This window comes from Aegilops tauschii, chromosome 4 (assembly GCF_002575655.3).
Source record: "Aegilops tauschii subsp. strangulata cultivar AL8/78 chromosome 4, Aet v6.0, whole genome shotgun sequence".
Lineage (NCBI taxonomy): Eukaryota > Viridiplantae > Streptophyta > Magnoliopsida > Poales > Poaceae > Aegilops > Aegilops tauschii.
In genome coordinates this window covers 440514379-440539279 of record NC_053038.3, presented here as the reverse complement: position 1 = coordinate 440539279, position 24901 = coordinate 440514379, and the positions used below count along the sequence as shown (strand labels likewise).

General features: G+C 42.1%; 1 long non-coding RNA gene across 2 annotated transcripts; it reads left to right on the top strand.

Moving 5' to 3' along the window:
• The first annotated feature begins 17233 nt into the window (after positions 1-17233).
• Positions 17234-22859, top strand: LOC109731590 (uncharacterized). Of its 2 annotated transcripts, XR_002225149.4 has the most exons (10): positions 17240-17545; positions 17636-17786; positions 17891-17986; positions 18075-18405; positions 18489-18644; positions 19399-19504; positions 20646-20744; positions 20902-20948; positions 22164-22266; positions 22578-22859. It is a non-coding gene; the product is annotated as an uncharacterized lncRNA (long non-coding RNA). The 2 variants fall into 2 exon arrangements; XR_002225148.4 differs by lacking the exon at positions 22578-22859 and having other exon boundaries at positions 17234-17545; positions 22164-22501.
• Positions 22860-24901: the final 2042 nt, after the last annotated feature.

Sequence of the window (24901 nt, the reverse complement as noted above, 5' to 3'; positions counted from 1 at the left end):
TGACCAGTCTATTTGCACTAGAAGCACTCAGTCTCAGGCTTAGGTCCAGACTTGGGTTTCTTCTCCTGAGCAGCAACTTGTTTGTTGTTTTTCTTGAAGTTCCTCTTCTTCTTCCCTTTACCCTTTTTCTTGAAACTAGTGGTCTTGTTGACCATCAACACTTGATGCTCCTTCTTGATTTCTACCTTCGTAGCCTTTAGCATTGCGAAGAGCTCGGGAATTGTCTTATCCATCCCTTGCATATTATAGTTCATCACAAAGCTCTTGTAGCTTGGTGGTAGTGATTGAAGAATTCTGTCAATGACACTATCATCCGGAAGATTAACTCCCAGTTGAATCAAGTGATTGTTATACCCAGACATTTTGAGTATATGTTCACTGGCATAACTATTCTCCTCCATCTTACAGCTGTAGAACTTATTGGAGACTTCATATCTCTCAATCCGGGCATTTGCTTGAAATATTAACTTCAACTCCTGGAACATCTCATATGCTCCATGACGTTCAAAACGTCGTTGAAGTCCCGGTTCTAAGCCGTAAAGCATGGCACATTGAACTATCGAGTAGTCATCAGCTTTGCTCTGCCAAACGTTCTTAACGTCGTCAGTTGCATCTGCAGCAGGCCTGGCACCCAGCGGTGCTTCTAGGACGTAATTCTTCTGTGCAGCAATGAGGATAATCCTCAAGTTACGGACCCAGTCCGTGTAATTGCTACCATCATCTTTCAACTTTGCTTTCTCAAGGAATGCATTAAATTTTAACAGAACAACAACACGGGCCATCTATCTACAACAACATAGACAAGCAAAATACTATCAGCTACTAAGTTCGTGATAAATTTAAGTTCAATTAATCATATTACTTAAGAACTCCCACTTAGATAGACATCTCTCTAATCATCTAAGTGATCACGTGATCCAAATCAACTAAACCATAACCGATCATCACGTGAAATGGAGTAGTTTTCAATGGTGAACATCACTATGTTGATCATATCTACTATATGATTCACGCTCGACCTTCCGGTCTCAGTGTTCCGAGGCCATATCTGCATATGCTAGGCTCGTCAAGTTTAACCCGAGTATTTTGCGCGTGCAAAACTGGCTTGCACCCGTTGTAGATGAACGTTGAGCTTGTCACACCCGATCATCACGTGGTGTCTCGGCACGACGAACTTTGGCAACGGTGCATACTCAGGGAGAACACTTTTACCTTGAAATTTAGTGAGAGATCATCTTATAATGCTACCGTCAATCAAAGCAAAATAAGATGCATAAAGGATAAACATCACATGCAATCAATATAAGTGATATGATATGGCCATCATCATCTTGTGCTTGTGATCTCCATCTCCGAAGCACCGTCATGATCACCATCGTCACCGGCGCGACACCTTGATCTCCATCGTAGCATCGTTGTCGTCTCGCCAACTATTTCTTCTACGACTATCGCTATCGCTTAGTGATAAAGTAAAGCAATTACAGGGCGATTGCATTGCATACAATAAAGCGACAACCATATGGCTCCTGCCAGTTGCCGATAACAAAACATGATCATCTCATACAATAAAATATAGCATCATGCCTTGCCCATATCACATCACAACATGCCCTGCAAAAACAAGTTAGACGTCCTCTACTTTGTTGTTGCAAGTTTTATGTGGCTGCTACGGGCTGAGCAAGAACCGTTCTTACCTACGCATCAAAACCACAACGATAGTTCGTCAAGTTAGTGTTGTTCTAACCTTCTCAAGGACCGGGCGTAGTCACACTCGGTTCAACTAAAGTTGGAGAAACTGACACCCGCCAGCCACCTGTGTGCAAAGCACGTCGGTAGAACCAGTCTCACATAAGCGTACGCGTAATGTCGGTCCGGGCAGCTTCATTCAACAATACCACCGTACCAAAGTATGACATGCTGGTAAGCAATATGACTTGTATCGCCCACAACTCACTTGTGTTCTACTCGTGCATATAACATCTACGCATAAACCTGGCTCTGATACCACTGTTGGGGAACATAGTAATTTAAAAAAAATCCTACGCACACGCAAAAACATGGTGATGCATAGCAACGAGAGGCGAGGGTGTTGTCCACGTACCCTCGTAGACCAAAAGTGGAAGCATTAGCACAACGCGGTTGATGTAGTCGTACGTCTTCACGATCCGACTGATCCAAGTACCGAAGGTACGGCACCTCTGAGTTCAGCACACGTTCAGCTCGATGACGTCCCGTGAACTCCGATCTAGCAGAGCTTCACGGGAGAGTTCCGTCAGCACGATGGCGTGATGACAGTGATGATGTTGCTACTGACGCAGGGCTTCGCCTAAGCACCGCTACGATATGACCGAGGTGGAATATGGTGGAGGGGGGCACCGCACACGGCTGGTAGAGATCAACAAATCAACTTGTGTGTCTAGAGGTGCCCCCTGCCCCCGTATATAAAGGAGCAAGGGGGGAGAGGCGGCCGGCCAAGGAGGGCGCGCCAAGGGGGAAGTCCTACTCCCACCGGGAGTAGGACTCCTCCTTTCCTTGTTGGAGTAGGAGAAGGGAAGGAAGGGAGAGAGGAGGAGAAGGAAAAAGGGGGCGCCACCCCTCCTCCTTGTCCAATTCGGACTAGAGGGCGAGGGGGCGCGCGGCTGCCCTGGACGCCCCTCCTCTTCTCCCACTAAGGCCCATTAGGCCCAATATACTCCCCGGGGGGTTCCGGTAACCCCCCGGTACTCCGGTAAGTGTCTCAAACCTCCTGAAACACTTCCGGTGTCCGAATATAGTCGTCCAATATATCGATTTTTATGTCTCGACCATTTCGAGACTCCTCGTCATGTACATGATCATATCCGGGACTCCGAACTACCTTCGGTACATCAAAACACAAAAACTCATAATACCGATCGTCACCGAACTTTAAGCGTGCGGACCCTACGGGTTTGAGAACTATGTAGACATGACCGAGACACGTCTTCGGTCAATAACCAATAGCGGAACCTGGATGCTCATATTGGCTCCCACATATTCTACAAAGATCTTTATCGGTCAAACCGCATAACAACATACGTTGTTCCCTTTGTCATCGGTATGTTACTTGCCCGAGATTTGATCGTCGTTATCTCAATACCTAGCTCAATCTCGTTACCGGCAAGTCTCTTTACTCGTTACGTAATGCATCATCCCGCAACTAACTCATTAGTCACATTGCTTGCAAGGCTTATAGTGATGTGCATTACCGAGAGGGCCGAGAGATACCTCTCCGACAATCGGAGTGACAAATCCTAATCTCGAAATACGCCAACTCAACAAGTACCTTCAGAGACACCTGTAGAGCACCTTTATAATAACCCAGTTACGTTGTGACGTTTGGTAGCACACGAAGTGTTCCTCCGGTAAACGGGAGTTGCATAATCTCATAGTCATAGGAACATGTATAAGTCATGAAGAAAGCAATAGCAACATACTAAACGATCAAGTGCTAAGCTAACGGAATGGGTCAAGTCAATCACATCATTCTCCTAATGATGTGATCCTGTTAATCAAATGACAACTCATGTCTATGGTTAGGAAACTTAACCATCTTTGATTAGCGAGCTAGTCAAGTAGAGGCATACTAGTGACACTATGTTTGTCTATGTATTCACACATGTATTATGTTTCTGGTTAATACAATTCTAGCATGAATAATAAACATTTATCATGATATGAGGAAATAAATAATAACTTTATTATTGCCTCTAGGGCATATTTCCTTCAAATATCTCCTCACATTGATGCAGAAGTTGTGCCAAAAAGGATACTCGAGCTCATGAATGTTGAGAAACTGACTAGGGAAAATGTTGCAAGTCACCGACAGGCAAGCCACTCAATTTACTTTCTTGTAGTTATCCGTAGATCAGTACCATGTGTGTTCCATACTTGCTTTGTGTTATCTGTACTACAGCCAGCAGCTAGGCATCAGAGATAGTAGTGCATAGAAAAAGTTATAACGTAGAGATAATTTTTGTTGTATGTGTCTCTGGGCATTGTATATCTTGCAACTTATATTACGTTCTTCAATTCAATTGATACAAGTTTTACTACAATATAATATATGCTGACTGATTAACAGTATTAAAGTTGATCTGAAAGAAAACACTGCTCCTTGATTAACCTGGAACAAATATACTTTCAATCTCCGTAGTAAGGCTGAAGTTTGAAAAAACAAAATTAAGTTTTCACTCGTAGACACTGCAGTTTCATGAACAAATCCTGCAACAAGTAAATGAGTAATCTGGTAAGAAGTGGATAGGTGGGGCACTTTTCTGCAGCATTTCTCTGAATCAGTGTTTGTTTGTCTAAAGTTATTTCAGACCTGAGAACTCGGGGCTGTTTAGAGTTTGATATTTTGTAAAAGGTTGTCGTGTTGCTGTAATACTGACAAGTCACAAATGATTGTTAGATATTTAGATGGATCTGATTGAGTTAACTGCTATGACACTAACTCTAAGTAGCATTACTACTATATTTATCGTTTCTTTAACTGTTAATAATATATGTAATGCTCACTCTGCTTTTCTAGGCACCTTAAGTCACTTTGGTCCTATCATCTACAAAATATATGTGCAAACAAACCCATTGGTGCTCGCCATGGATACGTGCTTTCTCGACCTCGCTTGATGCACCACCCTCCTCCACCGGACGGCTACAAGTCTCTCTCTCTGTGTGTGTGTGTGTGTGTGTGTGTGCGCTACATATGTAAGTGTTAGGTTGGATCATTAGCTTATTGCCGATGTAGTACACGATTTTATAGGTTAATTACTAGCACATATACATTCATTGTTCTTTACAAAAAGAAACAAATGCTAAAACAGATCATGGGAGCATTCAGAGAAGAATTTAGTGATCCAAACCTAGCGAGTTAATGTTAACTAGGCTAAAATAAGTTCAGTGAAGCTTTTGAGTTTTAATTGTTTCAAAATTAACACATCAAAGAAACTATTATATACATGTGCCATCTATTTAGGGTTCTTAGAGAGTGAACAAGAACTTCCCTATAGAAAAGCAAACAAAGATGATGTGGTTTGGTTTCAGTCCAGCAACTGCCAGTTTAACGAACCTGGTACTAACGTTTTGGCGCGAGGGTGAATTACTACTGGCTTGGCATTACCTGCTTGACTACTTGCTTACCAAAACGTTGGGACTGGCACCTTCGTACTCTTCGCGGTCCTCACTTTGTCATCTTCTCTCTTTTCTGGATCTGCCGTCGTTGCCTTCTCCGCTCCCAAGCTAGCCTCCCTCTCCTCCTTGGTGCCCAGCGGGAGAAGCATGAGGTGTTGACGCTGCTGCTAATCAGCGGGAGAAGCAGCGGCGGAAAATCGATGACGCTGACCCCGTCCTCCACGATAGCGCCTTCGTCCCCGACGACACCCAGCAGCAGCCCACTACCGGTACTACTACCCTCCCCCTTCTCTCTCCCTCTCTCTCATGGCGGTCCTTGGATGAGGAGACTGCTGCTCGTTCCTGACTTTGTTTGCTCGTTACTTGTGTTCACTAAACAACTTTGATTAAGACTTCACTATTCTGGCATGGAGGTTAATCTCGATTTCAGTTCAGAGCAAGATATGGTAGGAAAATTCCATGCTAGCCTTGCATTGCAGCTTGTGCATACCTGTATTAACTTCTATTCTTCTCGAAAATTTACTTTGCTGCTCTTGCACTAACCTGACTTGTTCGTTTAACAGATCGCGACAGCAATGTGGAGGGCACGACCGAGGTGGCGGTGGCCACCTCTAACCCCAACATCATGATTGAGTCTGGCGTCGGCGTCCTTTTCTGCATTGGTGCTATGGTGGGTGCCTCGGCCGTAGAGGAGGGCTGTCATAGGTACAACAAGGACGACTTCTCTGGAGGCGCAACCAATGAGGCCGTCGCAAGGCAATGCCCTTTGATATGACCCTGCCGGACCTGTGGCCGCCGACGACATGGACTGGTGCTGCGAATCGCTGCTCCACCTCTAATGGCCCGCCCTTCACACCGGTACTTGCCCTTCCTCGGTTGCTTCACTGCCTTCCTACTCTCGGACCAAAACGGTGACACGGTTTCATATTACCAACTCCTTCTATCTCGATAGAATATGATTTTGGTTTCCTTTTTCCACTCAAGTTGTGAATATATCATACTCTTGTGTGGTAATGTAAATAAGAAAGAGGTTGCCATTGAGTTGTCATGATATATCAAAATCATGATCAATTATTTAGTCATTCCTCCAATAGCAAAACATGTAAATGAATCTTAGTATATTGCAGTTCTGTTTTGACAAAGTTTGTATTGAAGTGGCACATACTTTCAGTTATTGCAGATCAGTCAAAATGACTACCTCAAACTGAAAGCACGACGGAGATTTTCCAAAAACCCAATGGTAAGTTGTTTATTCTACCCAGATTTACCTTTGAGGATCAAGTGGAATCTTCTAATTTTAGATAAAATGTTAAACAGAAGCATGAATTTTACCTTTTTGAACAAGGTTCACCAATCACCAGAAATCAAATGTGTACATCTATTGCAGTGAAGTTAAAATAAGTTTATGTAACTTGGATTTTTTTACTATGTAACTTAGTTAAAATATTGATTAACTAATTACACACTACTTACAGTGGTCTTATAATTGAACGAGACATTTACAGAAATCCGCTTAGACAAGCTCCCGGGGCATTCGGCATCAAAGAGTTTCCTGTTTCTATTGCTAGTTGCTGCTCTGTGTTAGATGATCATTAGCCATATAATGCTACTAGATGTGGTGTGTGACGTCGCCTTGTATTGCCTCGGTTTTAATTAAGTAAACTGGAGCAGGGTATATGCCCTGTTCAAATAATAATGAAAAATGTTGTCATCTGTTCAAGTGATAATAGCCTCCCTTAGCTTTTATTTGTTTTGCTTGAAATTTCAGCAACAAAGATATTATATTATATCTTATTTTTGGTGAGCGGGTGAGCCAATTTGGCAATTTTCCTCTTGGTCTATGCAGAAATTGGATGCTTCAAAGGATTTGAATGGAGTTTATTGTAGGTGAGTGTGATAATCTGCAGTCTCACATGCATCATTAGCTTCCCTTATCATGCAACAGGTATTCTTCATGTTTTGTATCTTGTCAGGTTCGATTATTTCTTGGCTTAGAGCAGCGCCGCAAGTAGAGAGAGAGGCCAAGGTTACTCATGTGTCATGATAGATAGCTGTGCAGGAGCAGCTCGGGGACGAAGCTAAGGTCTAAAATGCTGAATTTTCCAATAAAGTGGTATTGTATATCTCAGGTTCACTCAGCATCTTATACCTCAACCAGAATTCAGCTACTAGCCACATCCAGTTAGTCCGAGAATAATTCTGAACCTCTACTTTTTCTCTCTGCCGTGTGAACTGATAGATGCAGGATGACAAAGTTGTGAACTAAGCAGCAAAAGGATGGCAAGAGCCCGATGGCGTCGTAGCTATCGCCCCCTTCAGCATCCAGGAACCAGGCAAAACGCCCCTGTCAATGCGAGCGGCAATGAGTGAATGGGCGGCGACCTCATGCACCATGGCATGACGATCAGATCGGCGACGTGATCGTTGTGCTGGACAATGCCAAGGATCAGTTCATTTTTGTCATTGTCGTGTGGGATTCTATGCCCATCCTTTTCTGGAAACTTCTATTTTTATTATTCAAAATATTTAAGAACTTGTGAAATTTGGTATCTTTTGTAAGTAAATGGCAGTGTCAAAGTGTCTTGTATATTTCAATTAATTCTCAACAGGTTGCCAACAAACTTATTATTATGGTGTTGTTCTAAACCTTGAAACTTTTGGTGCTCTATGCTACATATCATATGCTTTGTTACCAGGTTGGATATGATTCACCTGGCAGGGCTGTGGCACCTAAACCATGCTTCCTTCTAACTGATCATTACCTACTTGACCATATCGTTGGGACAGGCACCCTTGCACCAAGGCGCGATCCCGATCTAGTCCTCTATGATCTCATCTCTAGTAACGTGCACCAACATCCAATAGACCTCTCGGAATCAATAAATGTGTCCTTCTTCCCAATACCAAAAGTTTAAACTTTTCTGCACAATATTCAAGCAAACATTGAGCTCAGATTGCTTGAAATCGAAAAAAAACACCCACACAATATTGCACTTACTTTGTCCTTTTCACACTTATAGAAGACCCATCTGGGATGTTTCTTCGCCGTGAAGACCCGGCGTAGCACGGGTCGCCAACAGTCGTCGCATTTCATGAGCGATAGAGGGCAGCCATTGAGTTGTTGGGTGATGGTTGTTCCTGGTCGAGTGGCTGATGAGGATGTGTCGGCACTTGGAAGAGTGGTGAGAGGTGAACGCCGAGATGAGGAGGACATTGATACATCTCCAACATATCTATAATTTTTTATTGTTCCATGCTACTATATATTCTGTTTTGGATGTTTAATGGGCTTTATTATACACTTTTATATTATTTTTGGGACTAACCTATTAACCAGAGGCCCAGCCCAAATTGCTGTTTTTTTGCCTATTTCAGTGTTTCGTAGAAAAAGAATATCAAACGGAGTCCAAACGGGATGAAACCTTCCGGAACGTGATTTTCTGAACAAACGTGATCCATAGGACTTGGAGTGGACGTCAAGCAACCAACGAGGAAGCCACGAGGCAGGGGGCGCACCCTCCACCCTCATGGGCCCCTCGTGGCTCCACCGACCTACTTCTTCCTCCTATATATACCTACGTACCCCCAAACCATCAGCAGAGGAGCCAAAACCCTATTTCCACCGCCGCAACCTTCTGTACCCGTGAGATCCCATCTTGGGGCCTTTTCCGGCGCTCCACCGGAGGGGGCATTGATCACGGAGGGCTTCTACATCAACACCATAGCCTCTTCGGGTCCATATTTATTAGCTAGATGGCTTCTTCTCTCTCTTTGGATCTCAATACAAAGTTCTCCCCGATCTTCTTGGAGATCTATTTGATGTAACTCTTTTTGTGGTGTGTTTGTCGAGATCCGATGAATTGTGGGTTTATGATCAAGATTATCTATGAACAATATTTGAATCTTCTCTGAATTCTTTTATGTATGATTGGTTATCTTTGCAAGTCTCTTCGAACTATCAGTTTGGTTTGGCCTACTAGATTGATCTTTCTTGCAATGGGAGAAGTGCTTAGCTTTGGGTTCAATCTTGCGGTGCTCTATCCCAGTGACAGTAGGGGAAACGACACGTATTGTATTGTTCCCATCGAGGATAAAAAGATGGGGTTTATATCATATTGCATGAGTTTATCCCTCTACATCATGTCATCTTGCTTAAAGCGTTACTCCGTTCTTATGAACTTAATACTCTAGATGCATGCTGGATAGCGGTCGATGTGTGGAGTAATAGTAGTAGATGCAGGCAGGAGTCGGTCTACTTGTCACGGACGTGATGCCTATATACATGATCATACCTAGATATTCTCATAGCTATGCTCAATTCTATCAATTGCTCGACAGTAATTTGTTCACCCACCGTAATACTTATACTATCTTGAGAGAAGCCACTAGTGAAACCTATGGCCCCCGGATCTATTTTCCATCATATTAATCTTCCGTCAACAAGCTGTTTTTCTTACCGTTTATTTTGCAATCTTTACTTTTTAATCTTTATCATAAAAATACCAAAAAAAATTATCTTATCATCTCTATCAGATCTCATTTTTGCAAGTGGCCATGAAGGGATTGACAACCCCTTTATCGCGTTGGTTGCAAGGTTCTTATTTGTTTGTGTACGTGTGAGGGACTTGAGCGTGGTCTCCTACTGGATTGATACCTTGGTTCTCAAAAACTAAGGGAAATACTTACGCTACTTTGCTGCATCACCCTTTCCTCTTCAAGGGAAAACCAACGCAGTGCTCAAGAGGTAGCAAGAAGGATTTCTGGCGCCGTTGCCGGGGAGTCTACGCACAAGTCAAGACATACCAAGTACCCATCACAAACTCTTATCGCTTGCATTACATTATTTGCCATTTGCCTCTCGTTTTCCTCTCCCCCACTTCACCCTTGCCGTTTTATTCGCCCTCTCTTTCCGTTCGCTTCTTTTTCGCTTGCCTTTTGTGTCCCCGTGTGCCGTCATGGCTAGTCCTTTATCTGCTCCTTTGTCTCCCGAGAATGAAATTCTTAATTTTAAATAAAGGGAGGGAGAAAATCTAAAAGATGCTTGGTATAGAATTTGCAATGCTCAAAATAGATCTACAAGGAAGCAATCTACTTTCGTTCTTCTTCGCAACTTTTATGTAGGTGTTACTCCTTGGTATAGATATATTCTTGATACTATTACTGGAGGGAATTTCTTGGGTAGCCATACTTTTGATTCTTATAATGCTATGGTAGATTTATTTGGCTCACCACCTCTTTTGGTTAATGGAACTATTTTAACTTTGGAACATGTGATGCAACGGCTTGAAATTATTGAAAATAAAGTGACTACCATAGAGTTGATTGCAAATTTGGATAAGAAGATCCATAACCAAATTAACCAATACGGATCTAAGGTAGGAGTTGCTCTTAATTTTTTTTAAAGAAAAGGAACCTATGGTTAATGAAAAGATAGATCAAGATTCCACTAGAATTGATAAAACTGAGGATATTATTACCAACCTAGGGTCTGCCTTTTCTTCCGTGAAAAACACTCCTCCTAATGCTAAGATTGCCAAATTGATGTATGTTCCTAAAAATAAGGGTGAAACTTCTAGTAAGGGAAATGCGGACCTCAAATCCATAAGTGTTCACCCCAACTTTCTCGCTATCCTTAAGGAACCTTTTGCTACAAATATTTTTTTCGATTTCGTGCCTAGGAGTTTGATAATTAATAAAAAGAAAGAAACTCCTAGGGGTTATAGGTGTCTTATTGAAGAATTGCCTACCAAAGATGGCAATACCTAGATCTATCCTTGCTTTTTATGCCTAGCTAGGGGCGTTAAACGATAGCGCTTGTTGGGAGGCAACCCAATTTTATTTTATTTTCTTGCTTTTTGGTTCTGTTTAGTAATAATTAATACATCTAGCTTCTGGTTAGATGTGGTTTTGTGTTTTAATTAGTGTTTGTGCCAAGTTGAACCTATAGGATCTTCTTGGATGATAGTTATTTGATCTTGCTGAAAATTCCAGAAACTTTCTGTTCACGAAAACAATTGTTAAAAATCACCGGAACATGATAAAATACTGATTCCAATTGCAGTAGATCAATAAACAAATTATCTAGGTCTTCCTATTTTGGTAAATTTTTGGAGTTCCAAAAGTTTGCGTTAGTTACAGATTACTACAGACTGTTCTGTTTTTGACAGATTCTGTTTTTCGCGTGTTGTTTGCTTATTTTGATGAATCCATGGCTAGTAAAAGAGTTTATAAACCATAGTGAAGTTGGAATAAAGTAGGTTTAAGACCAATATAAATAAAGAATGAGTTCATTACAGTACCTTGAAGTGGTGTTTTGCTTTCTTTCGCTAACGGAGCTCACGAGATTTTCTGTTGAGTTTTGTGTTGTGAAGTTTTCAAGTTTTGGGTAAAGATTTGATGGATTATGGAACAAGGATTGGCAAGAGCCTAAGCTTGGGGATTCCCAAGGCACCCCAAGGTAAAATTCAAGGACAACCAAAAGCCTAAGCTTGGGGATGCCCCAGAAGGCATCCCCTCTTTTGTCTTCGTCTATCGGTAACTTTACTTGGAGCTATATTTTTATTCACCACATGATATGTGTTTTGCCTGGAGCGTCTTGTATGATTTGAGTCTTTGCTTTTTAGTTTACCACAATCATCCTTGTTGTACACACCTTTTGATAGAGACACACATGATTCGGAATTTATTAGAATACTCTATGTGCTTCACTTATATTTTTGAACTATATAGTTTTTGCTCTAGTGCTTCACTTATATCTTTTAGAGCACGGTGGTGGTTTTATTTTATAGAAATTATTGATCTCTCATGCTTCACTTATATTATTTTGAGAGTCCTTTAGAACAGCATGGTAATTTGCTTTAATTATGAAATTAGTCCTAATATGATAGGGATCCAAGATGGATATAATAAAAACTTCCATATTGAGTGCGTTGAATACTAAGAGAAGTTTGATACTTGATGATTGTTTTGAGATATGGAGATAGTAATATTAAAGTTGTGCTAGTTGAGTAATTGTGAAATACTTGTGTTGAAGTTTGCAAGTCCCGTAGCATGCACGTATGGTAAACGTTGTGTAACAAATTTGAAACATGAGGTGTTCTTTGATTGTCATCCTTATGAGTGGCGGTCGGGGACGAGCGATGGTCTTTTCCTACCAATCTATCCCCCTAGGAGCATGCGCGTAGTGCTTGGATTTTGATGACTTGTAGATTTTTGCAATAAGTATGTGAGTTCTTTATGACTAATGTTGAGTCCATGGATTGTACGCACTCTCAACCTTCCATCATTGCTAGCCTCTCCAGTACCGTGCATTGCCCTTTCTCACCTTGAGAGTTGGTGCAAACTTCGCCGATGCATCCAAACCCCGTGATACGATACGCTCTATCACACATAAACCTCCTTATATCTTCCTCAAAACAGCCACTATACCTACCTATTATGGCATTTCCATAGCCATTCCGAGATATATTGTCATGCAACTTTCCACCGTTCCGTTTATTATGACACGCTTCATCATTGTCATATTGCCTTGCATGATCATGTACTTGACATCGTATTTGTGGCAAAGCCACCATGCATATTATTTCATACATGTCACTCTTGATTCATTGCCCATCCCGGTACACCGCCGGAGGCATTCATATAGAGTCATATTTTGTTCTAGTATCGAGTTGTAATCATTGAGTTGTAAATAAATAGAAGTGTGATGATCATCATTAATAGAGCATTGTTCCAAAAAAAAGAGAAAGGCCAAATAAAAAAAGAAGGCCCCAAAAAAAGAAGAAATAAAAAGGGACAATGCTACTATCCTTTTCCACACTTGTGCTTCAAAGTAGCACCATGATCTTTATGATAGAGAGTCTCTTGTTTTGTCACTTTCATATACTAGTGGGAATTTTTCATTATAGAACTTGGCTTGTATATTCCACAATGGGCTTCCTCAAATGCCCTAGGTCTTCATGAGCAAGCAAGTTGGATGCACACCCACTTAGTTTCTTTTGTTGAGCTTTCATACATTTATAGCTCTAGTGCATCCGTTGCATGGCAATCCCTACTCCTTGCATTGACATCAATTGATGGGCATCTCCCTAGCCCGTTGATTAGCCGCGTCAATGTGAGACTTTCTACTTTTTTGTCTTCGCCACACAACCCCCATCATTATATTTTATTCCACCCATAGTGTTATGTCCATGGCTCACGCTCATGTATTGCGTGAAAGTTGAAAAAGTTTGAGATTACTAAAGTATGAAACAATTGCTTGGCTTGTCATCGGGGTTGTGCAAGATGAGAGCATCTCGTGTGACGAAAATGAAGCATGACCAAACTATATGATTTTGTAGAGATGAGCTTTCTTTGGCTATGTTATTTTGAGAAGACATAATTGCTTGATTAGTATGCTTGAAGTATTATTATTTTTATGTCAATATGAAACTTTTATCTTGAATCTTTCGGATCTGAACATTCATGCCACAATAAGGAAAATTACATTGAGAAATATGCTAGGTAGCATTCCACATCAAAAATTCTGTTTATCATTTACCTACTCGAGGACGAGCAGGAATTAAGATTGGGGATGCTTGATACGTCTCCAACGTATCTATAATTTTTGATTGTTCCATGCTAGTATATATTCTATTTTGGATGTTTAATGGCTTTATTATACACTTTTATATTATTTTTTGGACTAACCTATTAACCGGAGGCCCAGCCCAAATTGTTGTTTTTTTGCCTATTTCAGTGTTTCGCAGAAAAAGAATATCAAACGGAGTCCAAACGGAATGAAACCTTTGGGGACGTGATTTTCGGAACAAACGTGATCCAGAGGACTTGGAGTGGACGTCAAGCAACCAACGAGGAAGCCACGAGGCAGGGGGGCGCGCCTACCCCCTGGGCGCGCCCTCCACCCTCGTGGGCCTCTCGTGGCTCCACCGACCTACTTCTTCCTCCTATATATACCTACGTACCCCCAAACCATCAGCGGAGGAGCCAAAACCCTATTTCCACCGCCGCAACCTTCTGTACCCGTGAGATCCCATCTTGGGGCCTTTTCCGGCGCTCCGCCGGAGGGGGCATTGATCACGGAGGGCTTCCACATCAACACCATAGCCTCTCCGATGATGTGTGAGTAGTTTACCTCAGACCTTCGGGTCCATAGTTATTAGCTAGATGGCTTCTTCTCTCTCTTTGGATCTCAATACAAAGTTCTCCCCGATCTTCTTGGAGATCTATTCGATGTAACTCTTTTTGCGATGTGTTTGTCGAGATCCGATGAATTGTGGGTTTATGATCAAGATTATCTATGAACAATATTTGAATCTTCTCTGAATTCTTTTATGTATGATTGGTTATCTTTGCAAGTCTCTTCGAACTATCGGTTTGGTTTGGCCTACTAGATTGATCTTTCTTGCAATGGGAGAAGTGCTTAGCTTTGGGTTCAATCTTGCGGTGCTCGATCCCAGTGACAGTAGGGGAAACGACACATATTGTATTGTTGCCATCGAGGATAAAAAGATGGGGTTTATATCATATTGCATGAGTTTATCCCGCTACATCATGTCATCTTGCTTAAAGCGTTGCTCCGTTCTTATGAACTTAATACTCTAGATGCATGCTGGATAGTGGTCGATGTGTGGAGTAATAGTAGTAGATGCAGGCAGGAGTCGGTCTACTTGTCACGGACGTGATGCCTATATACATGATCATACCTAGATATTCTCATAACTATGCTCAATTCTATCAATTGCTCGACAGTAATTTGTTCACCCACCGTAATACTTATGCTATCTTGAGAGAAGCCACTAGTGAAACCTATGGCCCCTGGGTCTATTTTCCATCATATTAATCTTCCATCAACAAGCTATTTTTCTGACCGTTTATTTTGCAATCTTTACTTTTTAATCTTTATCATAAAAATACCAAAAATATTATCTTATCATCTCTATCAGATCTCACTTTTGCAAGTGGCCGTGAAGGGATTGGCAACCCCTTTATCTCGTTGGTTGCAAGGTTCTTATTTGTTTGTGTAGGTGTGAGGGACTTGAGTGTGGTCTCCTACTGGATTGGATACCTTGGTTATCAAAAACTGAGGGAAATACTTATGCTACTTTGCTGCATCACCCTTTCCTCTTCAAGGGAAAACCAACGCAGTGCTCAAGAGGTAGCAGACATCCTGGGAGGAGCTCCGGAGGCGACACGGGGAACTCAAGGTGGATGCGCAGTTCCGTTCTCGATCAAACGTGGCTTCGTGGTGGCCCTTCCCATTTGAGGGTTCGCATAGAGTCGCTCTTATATTAACATGGCCCAACACCCACATGTCAAGTCCATCCTTCTTATTACCCAACTCTCCCCCTATCCAGCTAACACAAACATTTTGTGTGGATCCGTCTAGGGTCACAACACCGCAATGATTCGTGGAGTAAAAACATCTCGAACCGCGAAGTGCAAAAACGAGGAGCTGGTGTTTTGGCGATCCCATCTATTGCAAAACGAGGAGTTCACGTTATTTACGGAGAACTGTCACCGCGAAGTGAAAGAAAACGATTTGTACCAGGGAAGAAAAGAACGAAGCAAATACCTTCCCTCCCTACCGCCAGGCCAGAATCGAGCTTAATGGGCTAAGCGGCTACCAACCAAAGACTAGCAACTGGGTATCTGGGAGTTCTCTTGCCGAACTATTCTTATGACCCATGACTTCGTTGGGAAGTTGGAAGCGAGATCGAGGAGCTAGATTTGAGGATTTCTTGGCGCTGGGCAGTTGCCGATCAGACCCTGAGACTAGATAGTTTGATGGCAACATTCAACTAAGACTATATAGTTCGATAGCATAAACTAAACTAGGACTAAGGAGAAGTTCACCGACGACCACCCTTACCCTTGCCTTTGTCGTCGTTGTCGCAGAAGTAGCGCTCAAGTGTCGCATAGGAGTCGAGGTTGATCTTCTCGTTTTTGTAGCCGTATGTGTAGGAGGAGGCACCAGGCATTTCTCGCCTTTCTTGGACCTCGGAGTAGCCTTGGTATCACATCCTTCACATCTGCAGCCATGGTTGTTGTCGTTGGCCTCGGACTCCGAGGCGGACGTCATGGAGACAAACACCCAATGTCAGGGCGGCGACGCATTGCGAGCTTTTGCCAACCATGACGCTACTGCTGGATTCGTGCCGGATTGGCGGAGAAGAAGCCTGGCTGCTGAATGCACGTCGAGGCGGCTCCAACGTTAGAGCTCAAGTCTTGAAAGCCGCTTAGGCAATATACAACGTTAAGTTCTTAGAAAACAAACTGGTTTTTGGTTAAGTACCAATTCTTATTTGTGTAGTGTAGACTCTTAATTAGGCACTTCTACTACACAAAAACTTGCTAGATTGGATAGATTTTTTTTCCTGATTGGCTTGAGGAGCCTTTAGATGAAATTGTACCAATTCTCATAAATGATGTAATGATTATTTCAAATGAATAAAGTTTTGTATTTTTTCAAAAAAAGGCACCTCCACTACACAAATAAGAACCGGTGTTTAAAGGGGAAAAATTAACCATAGAACATGTGATTTTGCGCAATTAGCTTTCCCAAGCTAAATTTTTAGCGAATATGCAAGATAGAGAAATCCTTTTCAATAAGACAATGGAGCCAAAATTTGGCCGTGCAGTCATTGGCAGCATACCTGGAGAACGTGTCGGCCCCATCCTAGGTTCCTAGTGCAGTATGCTAGTTAATTGGGCGGGCGTGCAGACATGACACCCAGTCGCCTACTTGGCCTGTGCTTGGCCTTGGCGGGCGGATTAACCTACGCCGCGGCGGCGTGGACACATCCAAGAATCATACCATTGTTAGAGTCTGGACCAAAATGAAGCCTCCCCGTGCGTTTGGATTCTGGACCGTCGGATAGCGTTTCCAAAACGATCCTGTCCGTCGGATCTGTAGATGAAACGATCTGGGCCGTTGGATCTCAAACGAAACGATATGGGTCGTTGGATCGAGGCTCGACACTGCTAGTGCGGTCCTCTGGTGTGCCACCGCCTGTTATTTCGGTGCCCCCCATGGGCATTTTGGTCTTTTCACATCTTAGGTCAACATGACTTGGCTGCTGGTGAGGGAGAGTGACGGCCTGCTCCCTGCTCCCATTCCTCCCTCGCAGGAACCCTAGCCGCCGCCCTCTCGCACTCTCAACCCCACTTGCCGACGGCGCCGTCTCCTTCTCCCCGTTGTCTGAGCCAGGACCTCCGTTCCTCTTTCGTTGCCGGCCTCGCCACTGCCACTGCTCACCGTCGCCATCGCCATCCCCGGGAGGAGTGCCAGGGCATCGCTCCCCCGTGTCTAGGGTTTCGGCCTCCGCGTCTCCTCCAGCACCGGCGACCCTCCCCGTGGCTCCGTCGCCATCAAGGCTCCTCCGACGCCATCAAGGTCAGCCCCCTTCTCCTCTCCTCTTGGATTTCTTCTTCTTCCATTCTCTCCTTGCCTGCCTCACGCACGCAGCAACTTGACTCGATGTAGAGTGAGGAGGACGAGGCCCAGCCATCTCGAGCCCCGCCCCCTCCCCTGCACGCCGTCTGTATACGAAGACATAGCAACGGAGGCAGATGCCGCCGGCTCGACTATCGAGCGGCGAGGGCTGCACAACAGGAGAAGAAGCCAAGATGAGGAAGTAACTCATCCCCATGCCCTCTCCTCCCCCATTCTTCTTTCCCTCTCCGAGCTTGTTCTTGTGATGCATTTCCTCCTGCCTAAATCACCTCTTGGCCTTTGCAGAGAGAGCATGGGCTGCACATTCGGATGAAAGTGTCGAACCATCTGTGGTGTCATGAGATTGACGTCGTCTTGGCCGCCGGCGTGCTGCCGAAGGAGGTATTTTTTTCTGGTCCCTTGCTTGGCCCTCTATTTAACTCTGCCAAGATCTGATGCTTAACTAGGTCTATTTTGCCCTGTTTCACAGAGATGCATTAGGGTTTGTTCTCGTGATTGCTGGTTGGTAGTGCTCTTCTGCCTGCAGTGAATAGGTTGTTGCTCTCGAGGATTGGTCGACCTCGTTGCTTCGTTGCACATGTGCTTGTCTTTTTCGGCTTCTACTATTTTGGGATTACATCCTATCTGGCTTCTACTGTTTTGGCATCATGTGTGTTCATGCTTGTTTCTTCAGTGATATGTTTATTTTGGCATTATGTGTTCATGTTGTTTGTTGAAGGATCTCCATCTTAGGTGTGGATCTGTATATATTATGGCATCAATGGTCTATTTTGGCGTTGTTGATTCATCACAGATTTCAGGTTTTGACCGCATAGTAATCTAGGCATCTATTTTCAGTTGAACTAAGGATTTTTTTTCTCACCATGGTTGATGCTTGATGCAGCGGGGGTGTATTGACGGCAATTTCAAGCTGATCGGGTTGGCGCTGTCATGGGTGACGTTGCCAACTGGAGTAACTACAGTAGACTCTCTATATCTAGCTGTTCAATTCACCACTGAATGACCGAAGCGGCTTCAGCCTAAAGTTTTATCAGGAAAGGTCAGTTATGTGTATCTACGAGCATTGATGTTATTCTATTTTTAAGATGAGCTCTGCTCTGCACTTTATTAATTATGTTCTATAGGGAGAGGAGGCAAATGAGTTGAGATGATCTGCATTGCCTCCAGCTGCACCGGATTCAGCTAATCCCTATAGCAGGGCTGCCTCTTGGGAATCTGTTTGCTGAACAGCCAGCTCATAGGCCATGGAACCTATAGTGTATATTGTATTGCTGGTAGTTCAGATAGTCAGATTTAAAAAGAACGTTTGGCCATGGTCGTACAGTTAGCGACATGGGGTACATTAGTTGCATAGGTTTCATAATTACACAGTTCCCATGATGTATGCCAACAGAGCTCCCGATTGACTGACGATGTTCAAATATATAAGAGTACTTCCATACGTTGGTTACCTACAACTCTAACTATGAATACTAGAAGTGAGTTTTTTTCATCCTTTTCCTATCAAATTATTAATGTGATTGCTTTCCTCTTTGTTTTTTTGTGGGGAACAAACAGAGTTGTGTCATAATTATATTAGGCATGAACAAAATAAGTTATATTCACTCCAAACCTACATATTTGTTATTGGAATTTTTATGTTTGTTCCAGTTGGCACTAAAACATACTTACATCAGTTATATCATTTTTATGAGGTTGTATGCATCAATCAGCATGCTGCTATCATTTTTCTATGTATAGTCTGCACTGAAGAAACACACGATATGCACTCTCCTTACAAGTGGTCAATGTAGGATCTCACCGTCAAAGACTTCAACGAGGAGGAGATCGACGCTCCAGCTCCGTGCTTCTCTGTCCTGACCACAACAAGTTATGCATGCTTACCTTTTATCTACCCAGGTCGAATCTTGGACCCATCCTCGACTACCTCCTTTTTTCTTGGGGCAATGCACTCTAGATGTTTGACAAATTATTTACGTGGTTAGTCAAGTTTTTAGTTGAAGATGATAGACTTTTAACATAGATTTTGATCATAATTAAACATATCGGCATTATGGTGAGATGAATCTCCTAATCTACGCTATTTTCTGCTTTAATATGAATGTGATGAAGCAAATACAATCGCTTGAGGTTTCCATGGTGCCGTGGATGCGAATAAAATTTAATACAGGAAATACACACGTGACTTTTCATGTCTTATCTTAACTTTATTTGAACTCTGGGAAATTATATGCAATGTGATGCTTATTTGGTGTGCTCAAAAGTATACCGGCCGATAATCTATTCTGCATGCCCCCACTTCAATCTGTCTTTTAACAACTGTTATGTACACATGCAAACAGAGAATAACTGGGAGAAAGTTTGATTACTCCAGGTTGAGTACTTGGTCTAATCGTATACGCACAGGCTTTATTTTCTGTCATGAATGCACAATACTTGGCAATTCTTTTGACATTCTCTTTATACTGCTGAGATCTTGCTGTCTCTAAAAATGTGTAATATAGTTATATTGTCATCCAATTATCTTCTTGCCGTATTTAGTAGCTTAAATAAATAGAACCCTCCTCTGGTTTTTTACCCTTTCCTCACTGTTATTTTTATCTACGCAAACAATATGCAAGTTGAGCATATATACGGCATGACCAAGTCGGGCGACAACATGTTTTACTATTCGTGTTGAGTTTTGTCTTTGGTTCCTCCAGTTTCAGTGCAATACTTTTGGGTCTGTACTTTCTGGTTAAAGGTGGTTGATGGACAAACAATAAAACCAATCAGCTACCTCCAGCACTAAATACTGACATACTGAGCCAACAACTTATTGGTCCAGTGTGTGTTGCATTTTGTACTTGCATTTAGTAACCTACTGTGATGTTATAGAAGGTACTCCCTCTGTAAACTAATATAAGAGCATTTAGATCACTAAAGTAGTAATCTAGACCCTCTTATATTAGTTTATGGAGGGAGTATCATATTGGTGATAGTCTGCAAGCCATCGTTCTTGTCATGTGTGATCTTAGATTTGACTGGTATCATCATGCAGGTCGATTAGAACAAGGCATAATTGTTTATGCCAGATGTGCATGCTCAAAGATTTTGGTCGGCAACTTATAGTGTGTATCAAAGAATTCTGAAGAAAAAGGTGAGTTGTTATTGGACATTGGACCTTTATATCTTTTACATTAAAATTTGATGCCTGGAGTGACAAATATCATAGAAAGCTTGGTGTTTCTGCTTTGGAATTTCTCTTTTATTTACTAAGATGCATTCTTGTGATGTTGTCTTCTACTGATTTACAGGTCCTTGCGGTTGTTGTTCCCACGACTGCCGTTCGCGTTTGTACAAGGTGAGCTCTCTTATGTTCGTCTGTTTACTCGGTCGTTCCTAGAGAATATATTTCATGTGCTCTGTCTTGGTTGATAGTGTATCCCGCTATTGCTTTCTTACAGTCAAGGGGATGGATAGATATAGATTCTAGGCGTGTCCTTGGTCCCTGCAAAAGGAGTGTTTTTGTTCCCTTCCTTGCTTTATTTGGTATGCTGCTCTTTTCCACTATCGATCGGGAGACGAATTTGGTATCAACCCCTGTCCTTGCTCTTTGCAAAAGAGGTTTTTATTCTTTTGTTAAATATAGAGGTCTAAAAGTCGAGTACTGAGTCATTGGCATGGTAGTCGGGATGGATCTATGTAAGTACTTATACAAGTATGTTGTTGGTCTGCTTGATTTGGTTTATCCTGATTTTGCATTTAAATGAATTAACTCAAATTCGTATTATGCTTGATGGGTGATTGGATTGTGCATTTGTGTGATCTTATAAAAGTGCACATGTTTTTGGTCTATAACTTTCTGCAATAGGACTATGGCTTGATAATACGATATACATGATATTATGCATGTCCTGTGATAGTTTAAATTGGTAGTATTCCACTAGGACTGGAAATACTCCCGAAAAGAATGTTGTGCTACCTCTCTCTTGTTAGTTAATATTAATATTTGTGTAGTGTGATTGACTGACTATGCAACAGAATCTTGGGTATTATTCATATAGCTTGGGGTTTTAAATTTACTTAATGCTTAGGCCTTTTACCTGAACATATTGTTACTTTTGACTGACGACAAGTTCAGTAATTGTTGCTGATATTACTCTTAGATTATTTCAGTCTTATTGGTTTGGATGCTGAAATATCTCTATGACCCTATACAAAAATATTGGTTTGTAAATAATGCATCACATAGTTTTTTCTGCTGCAAGTAATTATTAGATTGTTTGCTATGGTACCAGATTGTTTAGGTGATAACATGGAATATATGCCTTTTGTGGTTCGGTAACATGGTACTTTAAGCTTATGTGTGATTGTGTATATATAGTCGCATTTTAATTGCAAATCTATTATTTTCTTGACTGCGGTAGTTAGTACCTTCAATGGACCTGAATTTCTTTTAATACCAGAGGTGTTGATGGGTTTTTTTCTACCAGGAATGTCCTTTCTAACAAATGCAATTTACTTGAGTATTTGTATGATTATCTGCTGGGAAAATCTGAGTGTGTTCTTTATGCAGAAGCTTGAGGCGACACAGAGGTCAAATAGGCGGCATTTCAGTATAGCTTGATTGTGCATATTCTCCTTGACTGAAGATTACTGATAGAACAGAGTGAACGAATGTAATAGTCTATAAGATGTATCGGTTTGTCGTGTGATCCTTTTGCATATGTTTATGGATGGATAGTCGATGCGCTCGCTTCATACCGTTGCTAATACTTACCTTCTCTTGCATATTTCCCCAAGTCATGCACATAGCTATTTTAGTATGGGTTAGGCAATCTCCCTTTGTAAAAAAATATATATGTATGTCACCTTTTGTGTGAGTGAAATATCCATCAGCATTGTACTTGACCATATGCTCTTTGTACTAAATTTGTTTTTCTACTGAACCGTATTTAAGTTTGTAATGGATTTTGATTCTTTGTACCAGACTAATGCTTCGTTGAGAAACAACAGACGCTGGATCATTGCCTGAAGACAGTCATCATGCACCAAGGCAGTTCCTACCGGGTTACTATTAATAGGTGTTGCCTTCCTCATGTGTCTTTGAGAAATCCTAATGCTTGATCAGTGGTCTCAGTGTTTCCTTTTGTATCTGTTTGTCGTCACTCTACCTCTTATCTCTTTTTGTACCACCTTCATTGCAGTTACGGATACAATGTTTGGTTGCTTAATAGCTAATAAAATTGTCAGACATATGGTTGGGCTGCTCCGAGTTGTTGCCCATTGGATTGTTGAATCCTGATGTTGTTCTTACACATTTGATCTGATAGCTTTATTACCAGGTTGGATATGACCGCACCCCCGGGTGCGGCGAGCCGCACTTTCCATCTAGTACTATAAGAGGTCAGCCGGTGCGCCAACGTGCACCAAGCGAGCGTGGCGTGTGGTGTGGTGCGGGTTGCGCGGCCGGCGATCGCAAAGCAGCGCGTTGCATCCGCGGTGGCGTCATCGAAATGTCAATTTGGGTTCCTCTGGATCGAGTCAATTTGGTCTCCTGCACTGCATGCCTGTTTATTACAGTGAACTGAAATGGGAACGTTCTAAGTGCCGAGCGAATTCGAAGAGCAGCACCGGCTCTGTGATGATTACGTGCACACTGTTCGCTGTTGTTTCAGAGCTTGGCGTGCACAGTGTGTGGCTCCATGAAACACTGCCTTTTTTTTTTGCGTCCACCACGAGACACTGAGTAGAGAACGAAATAACGAATGCCCGCATAAAGTACTTCTACTTTGGGCCAGCCTATATGGCCTGTGTAATTTAAGGACGGAGAAATTTCTGTATGCGGCCTGGTCAGCCCAGTTAGTGAACTTTGAAGAAGCTTCTGGCCCTCCTAAGATAACAACTAGACAAGCAAAACGGGAGGTCCTTATAGACATTTCTTGTGACAAGATCTCCTTCTTGTAAGTGATACAATCATTTTGATTGAATAAAGGAAGAGATTAATTATATAAAAAAAACCTCGACCTACCGCATATGCCGTAGCCGCGAGCGTACTGTGGCAAGCCAGGCATGCTAAAAAAGGGCTATGGTGGCAGCTGCTTTTTATAGTATTTTTTCATTCGATTTTCCGAAAAACACGGAAAAACCATGTTTTTAAAAGTTCGGTTTTTTGAAAATTCCAGAAATAGTTCGCGAAACTTAAATATTTTTTGAAATTTTGAATTTTTTTATAAAAACGAGAATATTTTTCAAATTTCTGAACATTTCATGAAAACCATCAAAGTGTTTTGAACTTCCGAACAGCTTTTGAAAAAGAAGATCTTATTAAGATGAGAACGATTTTGAAAATCTTATTTGAGAAACATGAACATTTTTTGAAACACCAAAATTTTGAAAATTCCACATGATTTCTGAAATTCTGAACAATTGCTGAAGAATTTGAATATTTTTATAAAATTTCAAATTTATGAAGAAGAAAACAAAAAATAATACTCCTAAATATATTTTTATAATTTTTTGATAAAAGATCTACTAATACTTATTATATATCATTAAGCGGATACAAAAGATGATGAGGCGGAACTAGAAATCACCGTTGGTCCATGTCCGAGAACCCGCCTTTAAAGGTTGATTTTGTAATAGTGGTAGCACGCGGCAACCTGCACTCGCATATTTGAAACTGCATGCTTAGAGCATCTACAATCGGACACCTCAAATCATCCCTCATACGCCTACGGATGCGCCGGTTTGTGACCGAACCGGAGAGAGAAGAAAGAACGTGACTCAACCGGATTCCACATATCATCCCTATATGCTCAGGCTATCCGCGAACACTCATGTCCATCTCAAATATGGGGAGGATATGAGGGCTCACGGACGTATCCGGGCGCGCCCGGGCATTCCGCCACATAGCACGCGATCCCACCCCGGACCATCTTTTCTCTTTCTTTATTCATTCTTTTATTTCTCTCTTTTCATCTTCACCAATCACGTGTAAGTGACCGGACATATGAGAAGAAAAATAAGAAGTGTGGCTGCGCAGCCACACTTCTTATTTTTCTTCTCATATGTCCGGTCACTTACACGTGATTGGTGAAGATGGAATAAGGTCTGCTTTGATCCCGTGAAAATGGCGAAGCGGCGTCGACTCCCTGAAAATGGAATAAGGTTCTCCCCGCCTAGTCTCAGTTCCGGTGGTGTTTCTAGCATTGTCGGATTGCGTGTGGAGGTTTGTCTCCAATGGATCTCGCGGGATTCGGTCGGCGTTTGTCTTTGGTGGATCCTGTTTTCGTTCGTTTGTGTTCGTGTGTC